General features: G+C 44.1%; 1 long non-coding RNA gene across 1 annotated transcript in view; it reads left to right on the top strand.

The window, feature by feature from the left end:
• Nucleotides 1–23,473, top strand: part of LOC127002255 (uncharacterized) — a 342,113-nt gene that overhangs the window by 98,891 nt on the left and 219,749 nt on the right. Inside the window, exon 3 of the long non-coding RNA XR_007755928.1 lies at nt 13,970–14,035. This is a non-coding gene — a long non-coding RNA (uncharacterized LOC127002255). The remainder of the gene's footprint in view (nt 1–13,969; nt 14,036–23,473) is intronic.

The raw sequence follows: 23,473 nt of genomic DNA, 5'->3' as shown, positions 1-23,473 counted from the left end.
GTTCTCTTACCAACAAAACCTTATGAATGTCTCCCTTATTAAAGCCCTTCATCCATTTATAAACCTCGATCATGTCTCCACGCACCCTTCGCCTTTCTAGAGAATGCAAGTTTAACTGTTTGAGTCTTCCCTCGTATGGCAAGTTTCTCAACCCCTGAATCATCTTAGTCATCCTCCTCTGCACCGATTCTAACATTTTGATATCCATTCTATAGTAAGGTGACCAGAACTGAACCGCATAGTCAAGATGAGGTCTAACTAATGCTAAATATAGTTTAAGGAAGACTTCGGGGCTTCTGTTGCTTACGCTCCTTGAAATAAATCCCAGTACCCTATTAGCTCGATTTCTAGCTTGAATGCATTGTGCCCTTGGACGGAGATCAGAGCTCACTAAGACCCCTTGTTACGACAACTTACACTGCACATTAAGCCCCATCAACAATCTTGGTTACAATAGTGGCCTTAGATTTAGAGAAAGGTTTTTGGAGAGGAGTAAGTGCAGTGAATGAAGCGCTCGGCGTTTATTTCGTAATTCCAAACCAAAGTTAGTTCAGTATGAATATATTCTCCCTTTCGTGGCAAGTATTCTGAAAGTCTTGCCGCCTCGCTCTAGAGACTTCTGGTTAATTATCGACTTGGTGTGGCAACAGTGCATGCAGATGCGAGGGGATTTGTTGCTTGTCCAACATGGTTTACCACATGCAGGCGAGGTGGTCGTAACGACGTCGGTGAAAATTTAATGTCTTCATCATGCCCATGACAAAGGCTTCAAAGGTTACCGATACGCTTCACTGAGAGCGAAGTAGAAAATAACGTTTTGTATTGCCACTTCCAAACAGAATGATTAATCAGATATTTCCTTTGTGCCGGCGCTGTTAAAACGTTTAATATGAAATATTCCTTTAGCTTTCAGTTTTTGTCGTCATATCGAAACAGATATAGTAGATTGCTGTTCTCACTACATAGTCTTTGCATTTGATTCGCTTGAAATATCACAGTCTCTGTGTGAGTGTGTGTGTGTGTGTGTGTGTGTGTGTGTGTGTGTGTGTGTGTGTGTGTGTGTGTGTGTGTGTGTGTGTGTGTGTGTGTGTGTGTGTGTGTGTGTGTGTGTGTGTGTGTGTGTGTGTGTGTGTGTGTGTGTGTGTGTGTGGGCCACAATCCCCACTGTATTGCTAACGGACACAGGAATTTGTGGATATCCAACTCTTCCCTGTCTATACGAGGCATGGAAATTAGACCAATACAGGGGAGAGATAAACAAGAAAGAGGCCGAACCGTGCAGGAACCAGAAACAGAACAATATAAAAAGAATAAAAGGCAGTGACATAATAAAAGGAAGGATAAACCACCCCCATAAAAACACAGAATAACATACAGAATAACAACCACCATAAAAAAATACTTAGTGTTGCAGGTTGGACAGCTTGCAGATGAGAGAAAAGAATGACTAACAGTAAAGTATTTGTCCTCAATCCCTCATAAAAAAATATTACATGTGCACTTCGGACTAAGGGATGGAAACAGGTAGGGGGCAGGTGTGCAGAAGCGGGTGGTGGGTGTGGGGGATGTGTTCCTAGAGAGCCACATGTGAATTGGGATGTTTTTTCAGGTGTACACTCGTCATAGGTAACCCTGTGATCCTTTGAAAACTTTAAATGGACTTTCAGAACTGTCATGCGATTAAGTGTTTTTCCTTCGTGTCTTTGGGTTTTCCTGTTAATTAATTAGTGTGTTTATTTATTGATTTCGTCTGTGTGTGTGTATCTGTCCACCTCTGTCTGTTTACTTGTATCTTTCTCTCTCTCATGCTTTCTCTTTTCCCTTCCCCTGGTGAGTGATTGCCTTAGCCATTGTGATGAGGGCGCTACCGATGCAGAGGAAAGGAAGGGATGGAAAGGGATGTATCTCTCACAGTGCTTCACCAGGTATTCACAGGTCAACTCTCTCTCTCTCTCTCTCTCTCTCTCTCTCTCTCTCTCTCTCTCTCTCTCTCTCTCTCTCTCTCTCTCTCTCTCTCTCGATAGGATTTTATCAGTATAGCCTTTTATTGTATTGAAAGAGGGACTTGAGTCAGCTTGTTTTGACAGATTTCAGAGTTTCTGGTATTATCTTTTTGTGTTGTTTGATTGCTTGTCTATTTGCGAGTGCGTGTATGTATGCTATTTGTCTTCTTTTTATAAGGTCGTTTATTGGGTGTTTTTGACTCGAAGGAATAATGAGGAGGAAGAAAGAGGATGAAGAGTGAGTAATGCGATGAAGGAGGAAGAGGAGAAGGAGGAGGAGGAGGAAGCTGGTCATGATCCAAAAATAGAAGTAAAACCAGAGTGAGAGACAAAGAAAGAGAAGCATGTCTGAGATTCTGCAAAACAACACAATATAATCAGCATTAACAACAAGGAAAAGAACAACAATAAATAATAATAACAGCAGCAAGAATAACATGTACGGAGACATCAACTACATAATAATAATAATAATAATAATAATAATAATAATAATAATAATAATAATAATATGGAGCAGAGAGCAACCAAATTATCTATTCTCTCTTTTTTTCTCTCTCTTCTCCTCTCTCTCTTCTCGTCTCCTCTTCCCTTCTGCGTTTCTTTTCTTTTCCTTTTCTTTTTTTCACTTCTTTTCTCTTTGTCTCTGTTTCATTATATTTTCTTCACTTTCCTCTCCTTCCCTTCCCATCCCTTCCCTTTCCTTCCCTTCCCTTTCCTTCCCTTTCCTTCCTTTTTTCTCTTCTCTCCTTTCCTTCCCTCTCTTTCTCCTCTTCCTCTGAATCAAGGCGTCTGTGTGAGTCTGTGTGTGTGTGTCTGTATGTATGTACATGTATCCTCCTTGCTCTGAACACACACACACACACACACACACACACACACACACACACACACACACTTCGTGCTCCCAGTTAGTGCACCTGTGTGGGTCTTGCGGCAGGTGAGCGTGCTGGAGACGAGGTGCGGGCAACACAGGTAATGAAGTCTGATGGAGGCTGATTAGGTGGTGGCGGTGGTGGTGGTGGTGGTGGTGAAGGGCGCTGGTGGTTTGGTAATGTTGTTTGTAGTGGTTGTTGCTATTATTATTATGTCATTATTATTATCGAGTTGTCCCATAATAATGGTAATGGCCTGTTTATTAACGTTAGTGGTCGTAATTATTGTCATTGTTGCTGTGGTGGTGGTGGTGGTGGTGTGTTGGTGATGGTGGTGGTGATGTGTTGCTGTTTTTATTGTGTTTTTCTTTGCGTCTCTTTGGTGGTAGTGGTGATGATGGTGGTGGTGGTGGTGGTGGTAGTGTGTTAGTCTTGTATTATTGTATCTTTCTTTTCATCTTCGTGTTGGTGATGGTGGTGATGGTGAGGTGTTGCTGTTTTTATTGTGTTTTTCTTTGCGTTTTTTTGGTGGTAGTGGTGGTAGTGTGTTAGTCTTGTATAATTGTATCTTTCTTTTCATCTTCGTGGTGGTGATGGTGGTGATGGTGAGGTGTTGCTGTTTTTATTGTGTTTTTCTTTGCGTCTCTTTGGTGGTAGTGGTGATGATGGTGGTGGTGGTGGTGGTGGTGGTAGTGTGTTAGTCTTGTATAATTGTATCTTTCTTTTCATCTTCGTGGTGGTGATGGTGGTTATGGTGAGGTGTTGCCGTTTTTATTGTGCTTTTCTTTGCGTCTCTTTGGTGGTAGTGGTGATGATGGTGGTGGTGGTGGTGGTGGTAGTGTGTTAGTCTTGTATAATTGTATCTTTCTTTTCATCTTCGTGGTGGTGATGGTGAGGTGTTGCCGTTCTTCTAGTATTTTTCTCTTCGTTTCTGTGGCGGTGGCAATAATTAATTCTTTCCTCATTTTTTTTTTTCCTCCTCCCCTGCCGCGACATAATGGACAGCTTCATATGTTTCTTCCTTTTTTCCGCCGCGTTATGATAATTTTCCCTCCCGCCTTGCATGCATTAAGGGCAGCGCCACTCCCTCCAGACCTCAGTGCTACCCCGGACATTACTCTTCATCCCCTGAGTCTCCAACAGCGTAATGTAAACGAAATAAGAGCATAATTATAATACTCGCATTTCAATTACCTAAGTGTCCCCTTATGCGGGTCCATTTTCTTTGACGCACGGCAGTCCCTTGAACACAATAGTGACAACAATGCTAATTAAATCACTAATTATATACACCATTCTATCGGATAAGCCGGAAATAAGAATAATTAAAGTACGACAGTTATACGGGACTTATTGTTTAGTAATCCTTTGTCAGTTAGAATTGTTGTTGGTGAGGAACTAGTTTCTATGGCGGAAACAATACTCCAAGGGGGGTGTAGGGCACGTGGATTGCCTCCTTCCTTCTTCTTTTGACCTGTAACGCTTTGTATCGCTTCTTAGGTCCTCCTCCTCTCGTTCCTCTTTTCTTCTTATTCACACACCTTCCTTTTCAGTATTACATCACTTTCTTAAACACTTCATCCTGAACTTCGGTGTTTTTCTGTCCTTTTCCTTCCCTGATTTGGTCGAGTGAGTGATAGGCGAAGATCGTCATGCCCCGAGGCCGCTGCGTGTAGGGAGTGAGCGCGTGGAGGACTGGTGTTGTTGGTGAGCGTGCTGACCCTCTGACCGTGTGTGACAGTAGCCCGTATTTTTAAACATATCAGCGCCTCAGCTCGCCTGTTTAAAAAGCCTCTCGTAGAAGTTGCTGGGGTATCCGTGGACTCCTTTGCGATGATAGTGATAGTTCTACACGGCTTCTGCATCTTGAACTGGGAAAAAAATAATGAAAATCCCATTAATCTTCTCTGTGGGCTTGGGTAACAGTCGTAGTGGGAGACCGATACGTGTGAGGCTATGGACCAGTGGACGCTGCATCTGTCAAGGAATGTAGTGGCGGATGAGCGTGGATGTGTAGGTGAGTAATTGTGGGGAATATGTCTTTCCTCGTGACCTGTTGTGATAATGACGTCAGAGAGAGAGAGAGAGAGAGAGGGAGAGAGTATTGATAAGCATGGCGGGGACTGTATTTGCCTGGGAGGGACAGGGATAATGTGGGTGGTTGAGAGAGAGAGAGAGAGAGAGAGAGAGAGAGAGAGAGAGAGAGAGAGTATATTGATAAGCATGGCGGGGACTGTATTTGCCAGGGAGGGACAGGGATAATGTGGGTGGTTGCTTGCTGCTTCTGTGATGGCGGTGGAGGAGATGGTGTGTGTGTGTGCGTGTGTAATTAAGTTCATGTTGTAATGTTGCGTATTTTAACTCGTTTTATCATGCATTTCCTTATCTTTTGTACCTTTGACACGATCCAACATGTGTGTGTGTGTGTGTGTGTATGTGTGTGTGCACTTGCTAAAGCACACGCTATCACGGAAGACAAAAGAGTTCATCAGTAGGAGAAACACTAACGTTAAGTTGCTCATTGTGTTGGCTGGCGTTGAGGAGGAGGAGGAGGATATTTTTTTTCTCTTGTAATGATGAAAACTGTGTTGGTGTTCTTGTGTTGGCAGGATGAATGATTGTGTTGCCTCTTGTTGGGCCACGAGTTTCCCTTCTTTTCCACCGCTGTTATCGCACGTCATGTTTGTGTTTTGTCGTTTAAGCATAGAGATAATCATTGCGTTATTATATTTTGATGGACGAAGAAAAACAAAATACCACAAACCTTATTCTGAAACATCGCTGCTTACACACCCGCATTTTACAAAGCTTTCTGAGACGTGGGTATTTTTATGATTAGTTTTTTTCAGCCGAGTGATAGTTTGATAAGGCCGTTGCACCCTGATCACAAAGAAACACTTCTCAAAACCCGTCTAATCTTTAGTGGCATATCGAGAATACTGTGTTGTGAAAGACGAAAGCTTCTGAGAATACGAACAGGGAGAACCGGGAATGCTAGGGTCAAACTAAACTATCTAACTAGTGATTATTGGGTGCGCGGAAGAATATGACTAGGCTATTGAATTGCTTGTTTACTTGATTGCACGTCCATCCTTATTCCTACGTACACATACACGGACAGTTACTAAAGAGAAATGTTAGAGGAATGCAAAGAAACGCATTAATATGAATAAAACATGGGGATGAGTAGGTAGGCTATTTGTCAGAGTCCTCCTCCAGTAAATATTAATCTCTCCGTATGTGACGTTTGCTTAAAAATTATGGTATTCTCCACCCCCCCCCCCTCTCTCTCTCTCTCTCTCTCTCTCTCTCTCTCTCTCTCTCTCTCTCTGTGGGAATTCATTACTTTATTAAAACTATTCCATCACGTGATAACATTATGCTATTTAGTATGAAAAGTATTATAATATGAGTCATCCCTCAGAGTATTGGATGATATTATGCTCTCTCTCTCTCTCTCTCTCTCTCACACACACACACACACACACACACACACACACACACACAATGACATTCGGGATTGGAACACATTCAAGCATCAGGTTAAGTTTTTTGTTTATACGTTTATTTTCTATCGACTTAAGCTGTATTTTATTAGCTATTTTTATGATTTTTCTGACTCCTGTTGAGAGAGAGAGAGAGAGAGAGAGAGAGAGAGAGAGAGAGAGATTATTTTTTCCTCCCGCCATCATAGCATCGCTCTCAACACGTCATTACACATCAAAAAGCTCTAAGTCTTTCTGATTATGACAGGAGTGGAGGCCTTGCTGATGTAGATTTAAACACTGAAATTCCTGTGCTGGGAGGCCTAAAACTTGGCAACACGCGCTGGCATCTAGTAACGTTTTATCCTGATGACTATGCTTACGACATTTCCTTCGGTTATAATTGTTAATACACTTTCCATGCTCTTGTCTTTCCATCAGTCATTTTTATATTTGATTCCTTTAAGAGAATAGCAAGAGAATAATGGTGCGAGACTGATTTCTGATTCCTCGTTTGTTATTTATTTTCCACTTTCTTTTGTCTGTTCTTTTACCTTTTCGTCAGACTCATTTGATGTTCTGATCGTATTTCGTGGAACATGATGCTTAATTTTTCCCTCGTCATCACAGTGTTATGGCAGATAGTTGTTAATTATTTGTAGTTCTCGGAAAGGGCGTTGTCTTATTGTGTCTTCATTCACATTTATAAGACGAGAGAGAGAGAGAGAGAGAGAGAGAGAGAGAGAGAGAGAGAGAGAGAGAGAGAGAGAGAGAGAGCACGCATTACTGCACTTACAGATCACTTTTTATCCCACGGCAACTGAGAACCAATGATATTATTCTTTATATCAGCTTACTGACCTCGTGGATCAACCAGCGGCACATTTTGCGACACACTCACGACCTCACAAAGAGCGAATCGATTGACAAAAAAGACGGTAGCGAAGCAAGAGACACAGCCGTTAGGGGAAAGTTGAGGACATCTGGGAAAGAGGCAAATGAAGTGGAATGTGTACGTATGTGGGGAGGTAGAGTGGAGGTTTTGGGTAGATGTAGAAATGGAAGACGATGTAGAAAAGAAAGGTTCGTGTAGGAGTGCAGGGAGAGTGAGATGTAGGGGAGATATGGAGGGAGGAAGTAAAAATCTGAAGAGTTTTTGGGTAGAAGTGGTGAGAATGGAAGACGTTGTGAAAGTGTAAAGGGAGGGAGTAAAAAAAAGGTGATTTGTTAGGAATTTAGGGAGTGTTAGGCGAAAGGAAGGTATTGAGGGATGAATTCAAAGTGAGATGAGGTGTTTGGTAGGAGTGGGGAGAGTCTGAGGTCAGGAGGTGTATGAATGCGGGAGGTCAAAGAGGGAGAGTTGTATTGAGGATGAATTCAAAGTGATGTGAGGTGTTTGGTAGGAGTGGGGAGAGTCTGAGGTCAGGAGGTGTATGAATGGGGGAGGCCAAAGAGGGAGAGTTGGAGAGTCTTTGGTAGGGAGAGTTAGGCGAAGGGAAAGTATTGAGGGATGAATTCAAAGTGAGATGAGGTGTTTGGTAGGAGTGGGGAGAGTCTGAGGTCAGGAGGTGTATGAATGCTGGAGGTCAAAGAGGGAGAGTTGGAGAGTCTTTGGTAGGGAGTGGCAGACGAAGGGAAGGTGTGGAGGGACCAAGTCAAAGTATGAAGAGATCCTTGATAGGAGTGGGAGAGTCTGAGGTCAGGATGTGTATAATGGAGGGAGGTCAGAGAGGGAGAGGGAGGTGGAGTGAGTCTTATGTAGAAGTGGAGGGAGTGACAGATGTAGGTGTTGACGTACAGAGAGGCTGCATGATTAGAGTAAAAAAGTGTAAACAGGGAATTAATTAGAGAAGGTTGGTTTCCTCTCAGCATTGTATTGAAGAGAATAGATCCTACTTTTTCTTGGATTATCCCCAGATGAGATGAACGAGTCTGATTAATTCTGGGGGTTGATAAAGGGACGTTGTTTTCCTCTCTCCATTGTACTGAAAAGATCCTGCCATTTTCTTTTGTTGCTCACGATAGATGAAGGAGTCTAGTGAAACGAAATAATTAAATCAGGAATAAACATGCACGGGTCATCTGAATGTTCCGCATCACCTTTCCTTGACAAATAGATGATATAAATAAAAATAAATATGTAGTATCGATGCGGGGAGAGAGATAAAAAACACTCACTCCTAAATAATAAGATAAGTGCATCCGCCCTCGCACCTGAGTGTTGTCTTGACCCGCCACTAATTGATAGTTCTCAGGTGTTCCCATGACAAGTTTCCCTCGGCAGCTGCCATAACAGAACACATTCTCTCTCTCTCTCTCTCTCTCTCTCTCTCTCTCTCTCTCTCTCTCTCTCTCTCTCTCTCTCTCTCTCTCTCTCTCTCTCTCTCTCTCTCTCTCTCTTTGTATTTTGAGGAATGAGGTTTCTTGTGCATTTTCAGGTTTTCTTCATCATTATCTTTTTGTTCTTCTTTTTCTCCTTTTATTTCTTCTTCTTTTCTACTCAAGCCTTAAATGACGTTAATTACCTTTAAGTGCATGTGTGTGTGTGTGTGTGTGTGTGTGTGTGTGTGTGTGTGTGTGCTCTGCCTCCCTCCCTTATGCCTGACGCCTACAGCCTCTTAACTTGCGGCGAGTGTCTTAACGAGCAGTCTTCCCGCGGGTGCACCGGCGTCGTCAGGAGGAGCCGCCGCGCCAGGCAAAGCGATAAAGTTTAATGCCACGAGGAAATTACAAACGAAAATTGGGACGTTGGAAGGAAATGTCGCCGTAGGATTTCGTGGTGCATTCATATTTACTTTCCAGTATAAATTCTATCCTCTGCCTCAGTGTTGTATTCTAGGATTTCTGTGTCAAGCAATGTTAAACTTGTGGATAATCGCGTTTTTTTCAGGTCAAACATACATCTAAATTTTCTGGGTTTGTTTTTCAATAAGTCTGGAGCAAATGGCTCTTAGAATAATAGTTTATATGATATATTGTCAAAATATTGTGCACCGGGGCCATATTTTGTAGGTTATTACAATTTCCATGTAGATACAGATCCATATTTTTCAAAAGTGGCCTTTTACGTTTGATGAAAACGCACCAACAGTGAACCGGAATAATAACAGTTCGGAGTCCGGGTTGCTGTGAGCCGCGGGTCGCTGCGGCAGTTGTAAAATTGAATAAAAAAAATAATGCGCGTCGGTTTGCCGGTTAATGAGTTGGATACGAGATGACACAGTAGTGCAGATTAATTGTAGAAACTGCACCCCAGTTAGGAATAAAGTGGCTGTTGGGCGGGATAATTAATATGAATTTCACACACTGACGAAGTTTATAAACTTGTTCCAGGCGTGATTAGTGTCCTGTGGGGCGAGCCTCAGCCGGGCCGCGCCGCCCCGCCTCGCCAGCTCGGGCCCTTTGATGCCCTGATCTGCATATACCAAACGTTCAGCACTATGTGTCTTGCATCTGGTTTCGTTGGATCACCAGGACTGGGCGCACCAGACAGTGTTCACGTTTCATGCACCAACCACCGGCGACGCTGACACTGGCGTCCACACGCCCCGCGAGAACGGCGAACAACTTGAGCATTTGGATGATTATAATTATGACAGCCTCGTCGTGTTCATTTATCATGTGTCGTTTCCTATTTTTTTTTCTGTTTAAAACTCGAACACGACCACGTCAATTGTAAAACAAAATTTGCTTCAGGTGGTCTATTATATTCCAACGCTAAGTTATTGAACAAGTGAAAAGATACGTACGCTGTTGATTCCTGCATCTTGTCGTGAAATCCTCCAGCCTGCTCGAGGCACACACGGGGTGAAGGAAAGCTGCCAGGCAGTTCATCTCATGGTGCTGTTGAGGCCGAGGGTCAAGCGCATACACTGTTCGACCAAAACAAGCTTAATTAGGTATGCCAGCTTGAAACTTTGGGCCGGAGCTTAGTGACGAAGCTTGTATTAATGGAGGGCTGGAGAATTAGGGACGCTGCTCGTCCTCATCCTTTGCTGAGGTAGGAGTGGCGAGGAATATCTTCACAAATTCCTGGGAAAACTGTATTGTATGATGTAGCCTTTCTTTGGTGACTTGCAGGTGCATACTAACTTGTGGCGTCCTCGAGTGTCATCAGTGCCGGTAATTGAATCAAGCGTGGTGTGGCACCCGTGTGTCCTTCACTGTCACCATCTACAGCGGCTTTAAGCTCACTTTTAGCTGCTAAGGAGGTAGGCACTATTGCGTGTCCTGGCGTAGTTTTGGTATCAAAGCTTAATAGGAATAGCAACATGTTTATTGTGTTTTTGTGAATCACATAAAAATGAGAAGAGTCGCTCACTAAGCTGCTGCCTCCCCAGTCCCTCACAGGTACTTAGTGGGGCCCAAAACTCTGAAACCCTTCCGCACCAACGCCAAGCCACTTATCCAGTGTTCTCTTATAACCTTACTAACATAACTGAGCCTGATCACAAAGTCAAGCTTAACTTTCTTGTTGGGAAGGTACTCTTCGTCTGAGTTTGGTCGCTGATGTGATTGCTGAAATCCCATTTTGTGTGATAACAACTAAGTTACACGGGCAAGATGATTACCTAGGAATATACCTTGCCTCCCTGAATGGATAGGAATATAACCTCCTACATTTCAACCCAGCGTTTGCAGAAAATTGATTTAATTTTGTTTAAACTCAGTGTTGGTGAAATTACCCGCTTGAAGGTTGCATGAGGATGAAATGAAAGGTATCAGGACTTGCTGATATTGTTATTAATCAGGGTGTCTCTTCAATCCCCTTCTCTCTCTACTGCTCGTGAATCTGTTTCGTGAGCCAGAAGAGGAACAGGTGACGTGCCTCGCCTGGTGCAGGAAGTCCATGCGAGGCGGGGGGCTGCGTGTCGCGGGGAGCCCGGCTGACTGGTGGGGCGGGGCCAGGGCCGTGATATATATATATATATATATATATATATATATATATATATATATATATATATATATATATATATATATATATATATATACATATACACACACACACACACACACACACACACACACACACACACACACACACACACACATACTGCGAGTGTGTGTTTGTGTGTGTGCGTGTGGATGAGAGTGGATGAGAGAGAGAGAGAGAGAGAGAGAGAGAGAGAGAGAGAGAGAGAGAGAGAGAGAGAGAGAGAGAGAGAGAGAGAGATCTTGTCTTATTTGCAGTAACAATATAAAAAGAGCATACTATAAAGAATAAAATAAAAACTTGGCCTACAATTGTTTAGGCGTGTAGCCTATTGTTATTGTAAATTATAGTTCGTGGAGGTTCGCTTTAAAACATTATTTTGCGATGTATCTATTGAAATTCATTGTTTTTATTCATGACATGTCGCGTGGCTGGCCGGGCCGTGGTGGTCGCCCCGCGTGGCGGCTGCAGCGGGGGCGGCCACCAGCCAGCGGGGAGCGGCGGGGCGGCGGTAATGGGGATCAAAACTTGCCTCCCTCGACCACAATAACAATTCCCAAGTTGGATGGTTTAGCGCCCCCGCCCATAGCCCTACGTCCGCTTTAGTGTATCGCCCGCCCCAGGGGAGCCGCCGTCCTTCGTCGGGAAAGACTCCATACACAAACTTTGAAAATTTATCCTCAGCAAGATGAGGGCCTAAAGAGCACTCGATGCTGCCCCTCTCAGCCCCGCACAGCCCCGCCCCGGCCTCCTCTCCCCGCCGCCGTCTTTTTTTTTTTTATTTATTTTTTATTATTATTATTATTATTATTATTATTATTATTATTATTATTATTATTATTATTATTATTATTATTGACATGATCATTATTGTTATTTCATTATTATCTACTAAATCAACATCCAATGAGTGACTCGCTCTCTCTAAAATCTCCTAAGTTACTCCCCTCTTCTTCCTGTCATCCTCTGATCCATGTTCGTCACACACTCTATACGGGAGCTTTTCCCTCCACGTGCTACATAATCTCCCTGGAATCCCTTTGCCTCGGCCATGCAGACACAGTAGCCGCAAAGAAGAGCAGCACGTTGGTTGGTGGGGGCTGGTGGTCGCCATGTCCGTGCACACAGCAGCTGCATATCGCAGCAGCACACCGGGAAGGGGTTGTTCTGTCCTGCCTGTAGGGACACAGCAGCCGCGCGTCACAGCAACACTCGGGAGGGTTGTGCTGCAGCAAGCCGCGGCCCTGGAGTCTCACCGCGCCGGGCTGCTGCCTTTGCCACCACCGAGTCTTTACGTAAGGCTTTCTCTGCTGCTGTAAACAAAAAGCTGTCGGGTGAGTCTCATGGAGCTCAGTGTTCGTTTATGAAACAAAAACAGTTTGTCAAGACCATGTATCACGAAACATACGTCGAGAGTTAAATTGCTCATGTGTGGGATTTAATGTAATTGATATTTTTATCATTATATACTTTTAGCGGTGGAGTGTCGGGAGAATAATATATATATAAGTAAATGTTTCCCGTTACAGCCCCAAACGCTGAAATTATTTAATGTCACCAGGGCCCAAAACTGTGCTTAAAGCTGCGGGCTGCCAGCACTGACGGACGAGTAACACTATTCACGCCGGGAAGAAAACAGGGGAAGCTAACGCTATTTTTGCTGCGAAAAAAATAATAAAGCTTTTGCCAGCGCACTTAATTCATATGTTACGTCCCTCTCTGTTTATTTATCTCTTTTTATCAATCTTTATAATAATACATAAGCTTCTTGGACAACGATGCTGGTGGTGGTGTGGTGGTGGTGGTGGTGTAGTGGTGGTGTAGTGGTGGTGGTGGGGGTGTTGCAGTGGTGACAGAGCTAAGGGGACGATCCTCTCCGACCCCAGCCAACACAATATTCTGGACGGAAAACTTAGATTGGCCTGCGAGCAAAAGTTATCCAATTTATCGCCCTCTACGCACCTGTTTTAAATGTTATCACACACGCCTGCCTTTCACTTGCCGCTGCTACCTGTCCTTCACCTGCGCTCCGTCACCTGTCTCATCCACCCACCTCCGTCTGTTCATTACCGTCCTTAGTTCAAATTTGTTACCTCACCCTCTCCACCCAGTTTGTCATTCTACCTGCCGTCCACACCCGTTCGTTTCGACCCTCCAGGACTTCTTAATTGCCTGTCTTCACCCGTTCATATATAAGTACCTGTTAATTGATTTATGTTCACTCTCACTTGTTTTATAGCTTTGTCATCACGTCTCAGTTTACTTACCTTTCTTACCTGTTTTTTTTGTCCATCACTTGTCCCGTACTGCCATCTGTCTTATCGTTGCACACCTGTCTCAATTACTACCTGTAAGTCACCTGTTAATTCACACCTTCACTATGCCCGCCATTATTACTTAGTTTCACCTTTTGTTTTCGTTCCAGCACGTGTCCTATATTATGTCATATATATTCACACCTGTCTTTCTATTATAGTCGTTAATTATCACCTGTAACTAATTAATCACCTCTGGCATCATACCGGTCATGTTGCCTCTACCCACACCTGTTATTTTCTCTCCATCAGGTAATATACAACCTTTAATTTTCATCTATAGTTAATTAATCACCTCTACCACCATACCTGTTACTTCACCTCCCACTCACACCTATTCCTTTCCCTCCACCAGGTGAGGTTCGTGTTTCCTCTGGACCACTCGCAGCACGACCAGTCCGGCACCGTCTACTTTTGGACTGTGAGTTTTTACATTTCTTTAAGCACCAAGTTGCTCTTTCAATTAGGTTCCTCATTGAGACTTAGGCAGTGAGCGCAATTATATGCAAAGTACCAGCGGAAGTTTTCTTTTTTAGTTCAGATTCTTGCCGCATATTTGTTTTGGTCTTGAACTCTTATTTTTGTTACTTGCAGTTCTTGTCCTATTTTCTGTTTGACCTTTTATTCATAGTGTTGTATTATTTCTTTTCTCATTCGTGATTTGAGCTTTATTCATTGTTGTAATTAACTGATAGCTCCGGGGTGCACACCTTTAAAATAACATTCACTACCGGGGAAGAGATAAACTAATTTACTATAAGGGTATGAGAAAGATTTGAATACACTGTTACGTCTTTATTATTCTTTAAAGGGAAAGTAAAGGACTCTAGAGAGAATAACCAGCACTGTTTTCACATATGTTTTTCCTCTGTAATTAGTAGCAACAACGATACAGAAAAAAAAACACGTGCACTGTATAAATACCTTGTTAGAGATTTCCCATTCCCATAAATCCGCTTAAAACGAGAAAAAAGCTTAGGTTCGCTATCTCTTATGAGTGGCCCTTTGTGTTCTTAAGTGAGGGTGAAGGGGGGAGAGGAGGAGGAGGAGGAGGAGGAGGAGGATTTACGTGGTTCTGGGAAGGAGAGCATTAATGAAGAGGAGAAGGATATCGGAAAAGAGAGACAAGAGAGGATAAGGTAAGAACAGAGAAAGGGGAAAGGCGAGAGTAAGGGAGGGCAGGAGAAAAAGAAAAAGAAAATGGAGGGGGAGGAAGAAAGGATAGGTCAGAGAGAGGAGGAAGATAAGAGGAAAGTTAGAGGGAAGGCAATAGGAGGGGAAGACGGACGACAATGGGAAGGGAATGGGAAAGGTTAAGGAAAGAGGAAGGGAGGAGGAGACAAACTAAGGGGAGGGGAAAACGGGTAACATACAAGGAAGGGGAAGGATAGGGTAAGAAATAGGAGGGGGAAGAGGAAGAGAGATGTATACAAGGAAGGAGAATGGGGGAAAAAGAAAGTATAAGGGAAATGTGTAGGAAAGGAAAAGGGGAGAATAAGGTAAGGCAAGGATAAGATGTAGGTAAGGAAGGGGAAAGGTCAGAGTATGATATGAAAGACGAGGTGAAGGGAAAGGGAAAGTTGAGTATGCGGTAAAGGTCAGAAAAAGGGGAAAGGCGAGGATAAGATATAGGTAGGGAATGGGACGGGAAGAGAACGATAAGAAAGAAGAAGAGGAGGAGGAGGAGGAAAAAGGGGAAATGCGAGGATAAGATATAGGCAGGGAATGGGACGGGAAGAGAACGATAAGGAAGAAGAGGAGGAGGAGGAGGAGGAGAGGGTGAGGGGGAGAGGGAAGGCGTCTCCTGTGCTGGCGTGGCATCTCAAACATACACAATCTTCTTTTATCTGTTATCTGTTTTCCCGCTGAGCTCCGCATCCTCCATCTTCCCTCCCTCTCTTACGACGACTCGCCAGCTCTCGTCCAATTCTCCCTCCTCCTCCTTCCCCTCCTCCTCCTCCTCCCCACCGCCATGCCTTCCCCAGTCTCAGCACCCCACGTAAGTTCCCGCCTCTGCTCCTCATTCCCCACCGTCATTCTATAATAGTTTCAATCTCATACCTTACCGCTGCAGTTTCTCTTCTTCCTCCTCCTCCACCTCCTTCTCCTTCCCATCCTTTTTTTCTCACAGCCTCCTCCTCCTCCTCCTCCTCCCTTCCGCGTCACTTCACACCTTCCTCCCTCCCTTCCACCCTTCGGCATCACCATGTTCTTCACCTACCCACACCTATTCCCGTCTCCATCCCTATTACCTTCACCGCCATCGCCACCTCCACTACCACTGCTATTACCATCTCCACGACCAGTATCATCATCCCCACCATCACCACCAGCACTTAATACCTTCACAACCACTACATGCACTACCCACACAATCACCCTTCGCCAATACCTCCCTTTAGCAACCTCTTCTCGTTCTCACTTCATTCGCTCCCTACAGCCCTTTCGCTCGCCTCCCCCTCCTTCCCCCTTTCTGCAAGCTTGCCCAAAGAGACTCTAAATCAACAGAGTTTATTTTAGTAGTTGTTTTCCCCGCCAGGTTTGTATTGTTGTCCTGTGAAGCAATCGCCGAGAGCACGAGACGAGAGGGGAAGAGTGGGGAAGGGTGGGGGGAGCAGAAAAATATGGGGATTGAAGTGGGGAGATGAAGGGAGAGGAAACGAAAGGGAGGAGGAGGAAGAGGAGTAAAGAGAGGAAGTTTTTAAAGGGAAGGAAAAGGAGGAGGAGGAGAGGAGAGGTGAGGATAGGAAAAACGAAGAGAAGAGAAGGAAGGAGAGAGAAGAGTATTGAAACGAGTGAAGAGAGGAAAATAGGTGAGAATGGGAAAAACGCTGTGAAGAGAAAGGAGGGGGAGAGGGTGAAGAAATATAGGAAAAGAAAGAGGGAACAAAGAGAAGGGATGTAAAGGTAGAAAGTGAAAGGTGAATAGCGTCGAAGTGATGGGCAGGAAATAAAAGAAAAGGTAAAAAAGATACAGGAAGGAAGACCATAAAAGGGACAGGATAAGTGATTTGGAAGGGAAGGGACAGTAGAAAGATAAAAAAAAAGAGAAGAGGGGAGAAAGGAAACGAGTGGATAAAGATACAAGGGAGAGAAAGAGGAGAGAGAAGCACAGTGGAGAAGGGAGAGGCGGAGGCGGAATAGACGAAGGAGGACAAGGAGGAAAGCGGAGAGGACGAGGGACTAGAAAAAGTGGGAGGAAGTATTTAGGAAGAGGAGGAGAAGACGAAGGGGGACGAGGAAGAAAGCGGAGAGGACGAGGGAGTAGAAAAAGAGGGAGGAAGTATTTAGGAAGAGGAGAAAAAGAAGACGAAGAGGGACAAGGAAGAAAGTGGAGAGGACGAGGGACTTGAAAAAAAGGGAGGAAGTATTTAGGAAGAGGAGCACTGCGGATTGAAGAGGAGGAGAAGACGAAGGGGGACAAGGAAGAAAGTGGAACCAGAAAAAAAGAGGAGAGGAAAGTTTTAGTAAGAGAAATGCCTCACTAATTGACGGGAAAGAGCAACATGAGAAGTGAGGACGCAAGTACACAGAAGTTGCAAGGGAGAGAAAAATGGAATCAAAGGAGACAGAGTTGAGAGGTAAAAGAGTAAAGGTGGATGAATGCGAAAGAAAAAAAAGGTCAGAGTGGGAGCGAAAGAGGGAGGGAGAGAGAGGGAGGAGGTGTGGATCCGTGGAGATAGAGGGAGCAAAAGATGGAGAAGTAAAGGCATGTTGGCAGTGGATGGAGTGGAATGATGAGTGGAATGATGGGTGGAAAGGAGAAAGGGAAGATCGGATGCAGATAAAATGCTTGGGTTGAGAAATAGACTGCAGCGCCGTCGACACACACTGACACACACACACACACACACACACACACACACAAAAAAAAAAAAAAAAAAAAAAAAAAAACCTCTGCAGAATTTAAGTATACTAAGTACATTGATCCTTTAAGTATTTTTTCGCCGTTGTCTTTTATTCCCGTCATTTTCTTTGTTCAGGTCCATAGCGTCGGCAGGCAGTCTTGTGGCCATTAATGACGCTTGGGAATTTTATTTTAAGTGGCCACCATGATACGTGAGCAACTGTTACTGTGGTTGTTCTTGATCCTTTTGTTCTTGTTCTACTTGTTTTTGTTCTTGTTCCTCTTGATTAATATTGCCAAAATAATGATGTCTAGTATTTCAAACACGGTAATCTAAAGTTGCAGCTCATAAATGTATTTTCATCGGTAATAATTCACATTCAAATCGTATCAATTTATGTGTTGAGTATCAAAGTTATATAGGCAGGTGGGTCCAGTGGATAGTTGAAATAGTTTGGCAGTGAATATGTCAGTGCGGCGATATGTGCGTGTGTGTGTGTGTGTGTGTGTGTGTGTGTGTGTGTGTGTGTGTGTGTGTGTGTGTGTTTGCCTACGCTATGTTTATTTGTTTGCTATTCTGTGTGTGTGTGTGTGTGTGTGTGTGTGTGTGTGTGTGTGTGTGGTCGTGCGTGCGTATATTCGTGCCTGCGTATGTTTGTGCGTGTGTGTGTAAAAGGTCCTGTGAGGTAAGGTGAGGAGGTGAGATGAGTTTTTTTTATTTTTTTTATTTTTTATTTTTTATGCTTGAGTACGGTAATTAATTAATGGCTCAGTTCGGTCTGGCGTACTCTTGCCGCGCGACGAAGCGAGCGGCCTTTTCGGGCGCGTGGTCGTGTCATGGAGAGCGTGGCGGCGGGATCGAGGGAGCGTTGAGGAAAAGTCTGTCCTTTTAGTGATATGCTTTTGCTTCTTTTCTTGTAATGCTCTCAAATATTAAAGAAGCCATTTGCAAAAGGGCTTTCAGTGGCAAGTGAAAGTTAGCTTTTGTTGATATTAACCTGCAGAAAAATATAAATACATGAATATTAAAAAAAGTTCAGTACAGATGTCAGTAATATTTTTTTTTATTGTTGTATTGTTCGAGATATCAGCTGTAAATGTTGTCTCTTTTTAGGTTACCATATATTAAACCATATATATTTGCATGTTCTGTACCACTCAGAAGCGCCAGTAAGTGTTTGAGGACGAACTAAGACTAATACTTTTGCTGCACTTATATTTATTACATCATCAGGAAATGAAATGACGTCTCATTTCAATAACTTACTCAGTATTCATGCAGTAGCGATAGGTCTGCGTGCTGTCAGTGATACATTGGGGAGCGGGGTAAACATTCTTACAGTATTTGGATAGGAAAGAAGTGTATTGTGCCGCGCGTGTGGGTGTGCTGCCGGCCATTGCGTCAGCGCCCGCTCATCATAATTCAGGGGCGGCGGGCGTGACGCATTACGTATACATGAGGCCACGACAAGCACATTTACGGGCGGGGAGCGATGACGTGTGTGTGTGTGTGTGTGTGTGTAGCGCTTATTCAGTGCTTCAATACATCGACTTGCGTGGTGTAACTGAAAGACGTCCCGATAACAAAGAAGTAAAAGAAAATAGATGATATGGATTTGAGAGAGATAGAGAGAGAGAGAGAGAGAGAGAGAGAGAGAGACGCCCCCCCCCCCTCCCACCCCCAAACAAACACACGTACACATTAAGGGTCGGGTACTCTTTTATTATTTACATTTTATTTCCCTCGGCGGCAAACTAAAGAATTACAAGTGTTGGGGTTTGAAATATTCAGAGGTATATTAAAAGTTATTCCATATCGGTTTACGGTCCGGCGGTTATTGATGTTAATATTAATAATAGGATTAGGAATTTAAGTACTAATGCACAGTAAAGTTACTGATATGGTGTGCAGGATATGTTATGGCGATGGTGATGGATGCCCCAGTACCCCCCAAACCGTCAATATTGTCGCTCAGCAAAAAGTTATTATCGGAATACATAACACTGAACAGACGCCTTTATGTTTTTTTATTTTTTATGTGCTGCCTGTAACGCCCATTGGCTCTCTTGAGGGACCTTACGGACGGCCCCATCTCGTCAGTGGCGCGGCCTAATTTTATTTATAATGACTGCCGTGTTGCATGACTCTTGCTTGGCCCATGCCGCCCCCCGGTGCTCCTCTTGACCGAAGTCGCTGAAGTTAAGGTTGATTGATCTAAGTGAAGTTAAGGTTGATTGATCTAAATGTCATAATAACCCTAAACATGTTCATTCTTGATATTACAAAAGTACCGAAAGAGAAAAATACTGGTCATCTATTCACGTCCACAATTGTGTTTGTTGCTTAGATTCGCTTCTATTGAATGGAGGACTATTTCGATGACTCCAGTATTAGAAAAGATTAATTTACACTAGCCTACTAATTTACGTAACGTCATCAGTCATTTTATTATGTGAAGGTACGAAGAGAATATCATTAGTCACCGAGATTGACCTTCACCAATTTGAACTCTCCTGTACTGTGTATAGAGACTGGCTGGTGTAATCCCGTCAGAAACGACATTCTTACAGCACGGGGAAAACCTTGCAAGAAATTCGGGAAAGCTATTGGCCTGAAAACCCTGCCTCCACCGTAAACTGGAAGAATACTTGTCGTGAAGCTGCTCTTTGATTTCATGGCAGCGCTGGTTCGAGACAAGGACCTAAAACCAGGCCGTTGGAAGCTGCAGCTGGATCATATAAGAATTTCCTTCACTTTTAACGTCACTAGGAAATGGGGGAAGCTTCCACCCTCGACGGAATCATAAAACCATTCATCGTAGTCATCGCCATCGTTTCTCCATTTCCCGCGCGAAACAGATGGGAAGGAAGGACTGTTATTTCGAGACAAAAATAAACTCGACTCCCTCTACCACCTCGCGTCTGATATCCGGTAAAGCTTGCAGCCGAAAGGTCAGTGATCAGTGGGGGTGGGGGTGCCCTTGTGACCCGGTTCTATGTAATTTTCTAATCCACCCTCGTTTCATCGTCTTCAAACATGTTCCTAATTGACACGCGTAATTAACAACCTCACTCCTGCTCGCATCCACGTCCATTAACACTCGCCAATGAAGGATCACCAGCAGCAGCAGCGGGGGTCGAGGACTTCGTGAAACTGTGGCTGGAAGAGGAAAGCAGAATTATAAGTTCCAATAAATACCGTCACGTAATTTAGCAACATTTTGAAATTAAGCAACGTTTTGTAATCATTAGCGTTGCGGTAATTTTCAGTAGCATGGTAAAGTTAACACACATTTTTAAGAACACGCCAGAATTCAAGTTTGCGTAATAAAAGAGGATCGTCGTAAAATCCAGTGAAATGTTACGAAGTGAGTATTGCTGCGTGTGGATTTCTAGGAACTATGGAACATTATTGGTGTCTAGGAAAACTAATGTTGTGCCCACTGATCCATCCTCCTGAAGGGCAAACTGTTGAAAGGGCGGCGAGCGAACGGGGCCTGATATGTTTGTCTACTTGCTGTGATTAATAAGGAAATATCAGCATCAAAATTGTTGCGATTTACTGCGCCGATGAGAACTGTTTGTCCGATAATTACGTCCAACTAATGAAGCGTTAATCATACAAAGGCCTTTTATGTATCAACTGCGGGAAAAATAGACATTACTTAATTCTTAGTATTTTTGGATTTTGATTGTGTGGGTGTGGGGTGGGGGTGGAGGAGAGAAGGGGATCATTGTCTGTCTCTGTCTGTCTGTCTGTCTCTATCTGTCTCTCCCTCTATCTCACTTTAACACTTCCATACCAAGCTATACTTTCTTATCCACCTGTACAAGTTCCACCTTTCCTCCTTCTCACCCCCCACACACCCACACAGACTCACCTTTCACCTCCTGCCCACGCACCTTACCGCCATCTCTCCTTTATCTCTCTCCCTCACTCACTCTCAGGCTTCCCTTGGCCAGCCTATCTCCACCACCACCGCGCCACCCTGCTACCCATGTTTTAGCTTTCACCATCGTTTTTCTTTCTCTTTCTTTTTTTATATTTTTTTTTTACCACTCAAGTGTCAGGGTCGGTCCAGCGCCCATGCAGTCAGTCAGTCAGCCAGTCAGTCAGCCTAGTGTGTGCCTCTCAGCTTCGCGTCTGTCCACTCGCTTCGTCAGGTTTCACTCTTGTCTCTTTGAGTAATTCCGTCACCATTGAAGCCACTCACTCACCTGTCTCGTGTTGGTCTTTCATGGGCTTTCGCTTTGCTGTCTGTCTGTCTGCCTGTCTTTGTTTGCATGTGTGTATGTCTCTACCTCTGTTTCATTGTCTGCTTTCCTGATGTGTCTTCCATTCTCTCTCTCTCTCTCTCTCTCTCTCTCTCTCTCTCTCTCTCTCTCTCTCTCTCTCTCTCTCTCTCTCTCTCTCTCTCTCTCTCTCTCTCTCTCTCTCTCTCTCTCTCTCTCTCTCTCTCTCTCTCTCTCTCTCTCCTTGTACCATCTTTTCTCTGCCACTGTCACCAGGTCTTGCAGTCTCCACTTCGTTGTTAACTCCTGCCAGAAGCACTCCATCCCTTCTTTCCTCCTCTCCTCTCCCTGACTCTTGCCTTCCTTGTCTTCCTCCTCCCTTCTTTCTTCCTTCCATCCTTCCTCTCTCACTTTTCTCTTCGTAACAACTTCCGTCTTTGCCTCTCTCTCTCTCTCTGTGTCTCTCCTTGTCATCATCCTTCTCTTCTCTCTTGATTGTGTCCTTTTCTTTCCTTCTTAATCCTACTTTACTCAATATTTTCGTGTTTCCTTTTATCTTACTTTCTCTTGTTAAATTCTTTTGCTTTTACATCTCATCTCCTATATCTTCTCTGTTCTTTTATCATCCTTTACCTCCCCGTTCTCTTTTCCTCTCATCTCTTCTCTTCTTAACTCATCTAATACTTCCTTTCTCTAATCCTCTTTCCTGCTTTTTTTTCATCTCTTCTTAACTCATCTTTTCCTTCCTGTTGCCCTCATTCCTGCTCTACTTTCTCCTCTCAATCTGCCTTTTCTTGCTCTTCTTTTCTCAACTCATCTCTTCCTTCCCTCCCTCGTCTCCTCCCTTCTGCTCGTGTCGCTGTAAACTGATTCCACGGTCTTGGTGTCTTGTTCCAGATGCTGTCATTGATCATTTATTTCCCGATCGTGGATGTGATGTCCTCTCCACAACCCTAATGTCGCTCATCTCCGCTGTGTTTAGTCTTGTATGTACCCTCCTCTTTCTTTGTTTGTCTGTCTGTGTTTGTCTGTATGTGTGTATGTCTCTACTCCTTTTCTGTTAGTTTGCTGTTAACCCTTTTATGTGCCCCCCTTGTTTGTCTGTCTCTATGTGTGTATGTCTACCTATGTCTCTGCTTTCCTGCCTGTCTGTCTGTCTTACTCTCTCTCTCTCTCTCTCTCTCTCTCTCTCTCTCTCTCTCTCTCTCTCTCTCTCTGTCTGTCTCTCTCTCTCTCTCTCTCTCTCTCTCTCTCTCTCTCTCTCTCTCTCTCTCTCTCTCTCTCTCTCTCTCTCTCTCTCTCTCTCTCTCTCTCTCTCTCTCTCTCTCCTAATCAAGCAGGTGCCTCCCAGGTGTGCTTGCGGACGTCTCCATGTTTGAAAAATGTGTTTACATCTATCAGAGTTTCCTTTCACGCTCCCACTCCATCCCACTCCATTCCTCCGCCTCCCCATCCTCCTCCCCCTCCCCCCTGCCCTCCCACGCTCCTTCCTTTGGTCTCCCGTGATTAAATTTGGAGACTGACTCGGGATTAGATTTGGCAGTCAAGAAAGTGAGCGAAGGGAGGAGAAGAGAGACGGCGACTGACTCCGGGGAAAGAGAAATCTAATATAGAGTGATGCACGAGGGAATAACTTGAAGCTATTATGCGATCAGGGCCCCGTGATTGGCGATATGGCGGGGCGAGGGAGAAACTGACTGGAGAGTACGGGAAGCTTGTTATCGCGGGGTGCTCTGGGGAGAGGAGGAGAGGGAAAGCGCGGACGTCATGCAGTCACTA

Source organism: Eriocheir sinensis, chromosome 2 (genome assembly GCF_024679095.1).
Source record: "Eriocheir sinensis breed Jianghai 21 chromosome 2, ASM2467909v1, whole genome shotgun sequence".
NCBI lineage: Eukaryota > Metazoa > Arthropoda > Malacostraca > Decapoda > Varunidae > Eriocheir > Eriocheir sinensis.
The sequence above is the reverse complement of the archived record's forward strand: the minus strand, read 5'-3'. Positions and strand labels throughout refer to the sequence as shown.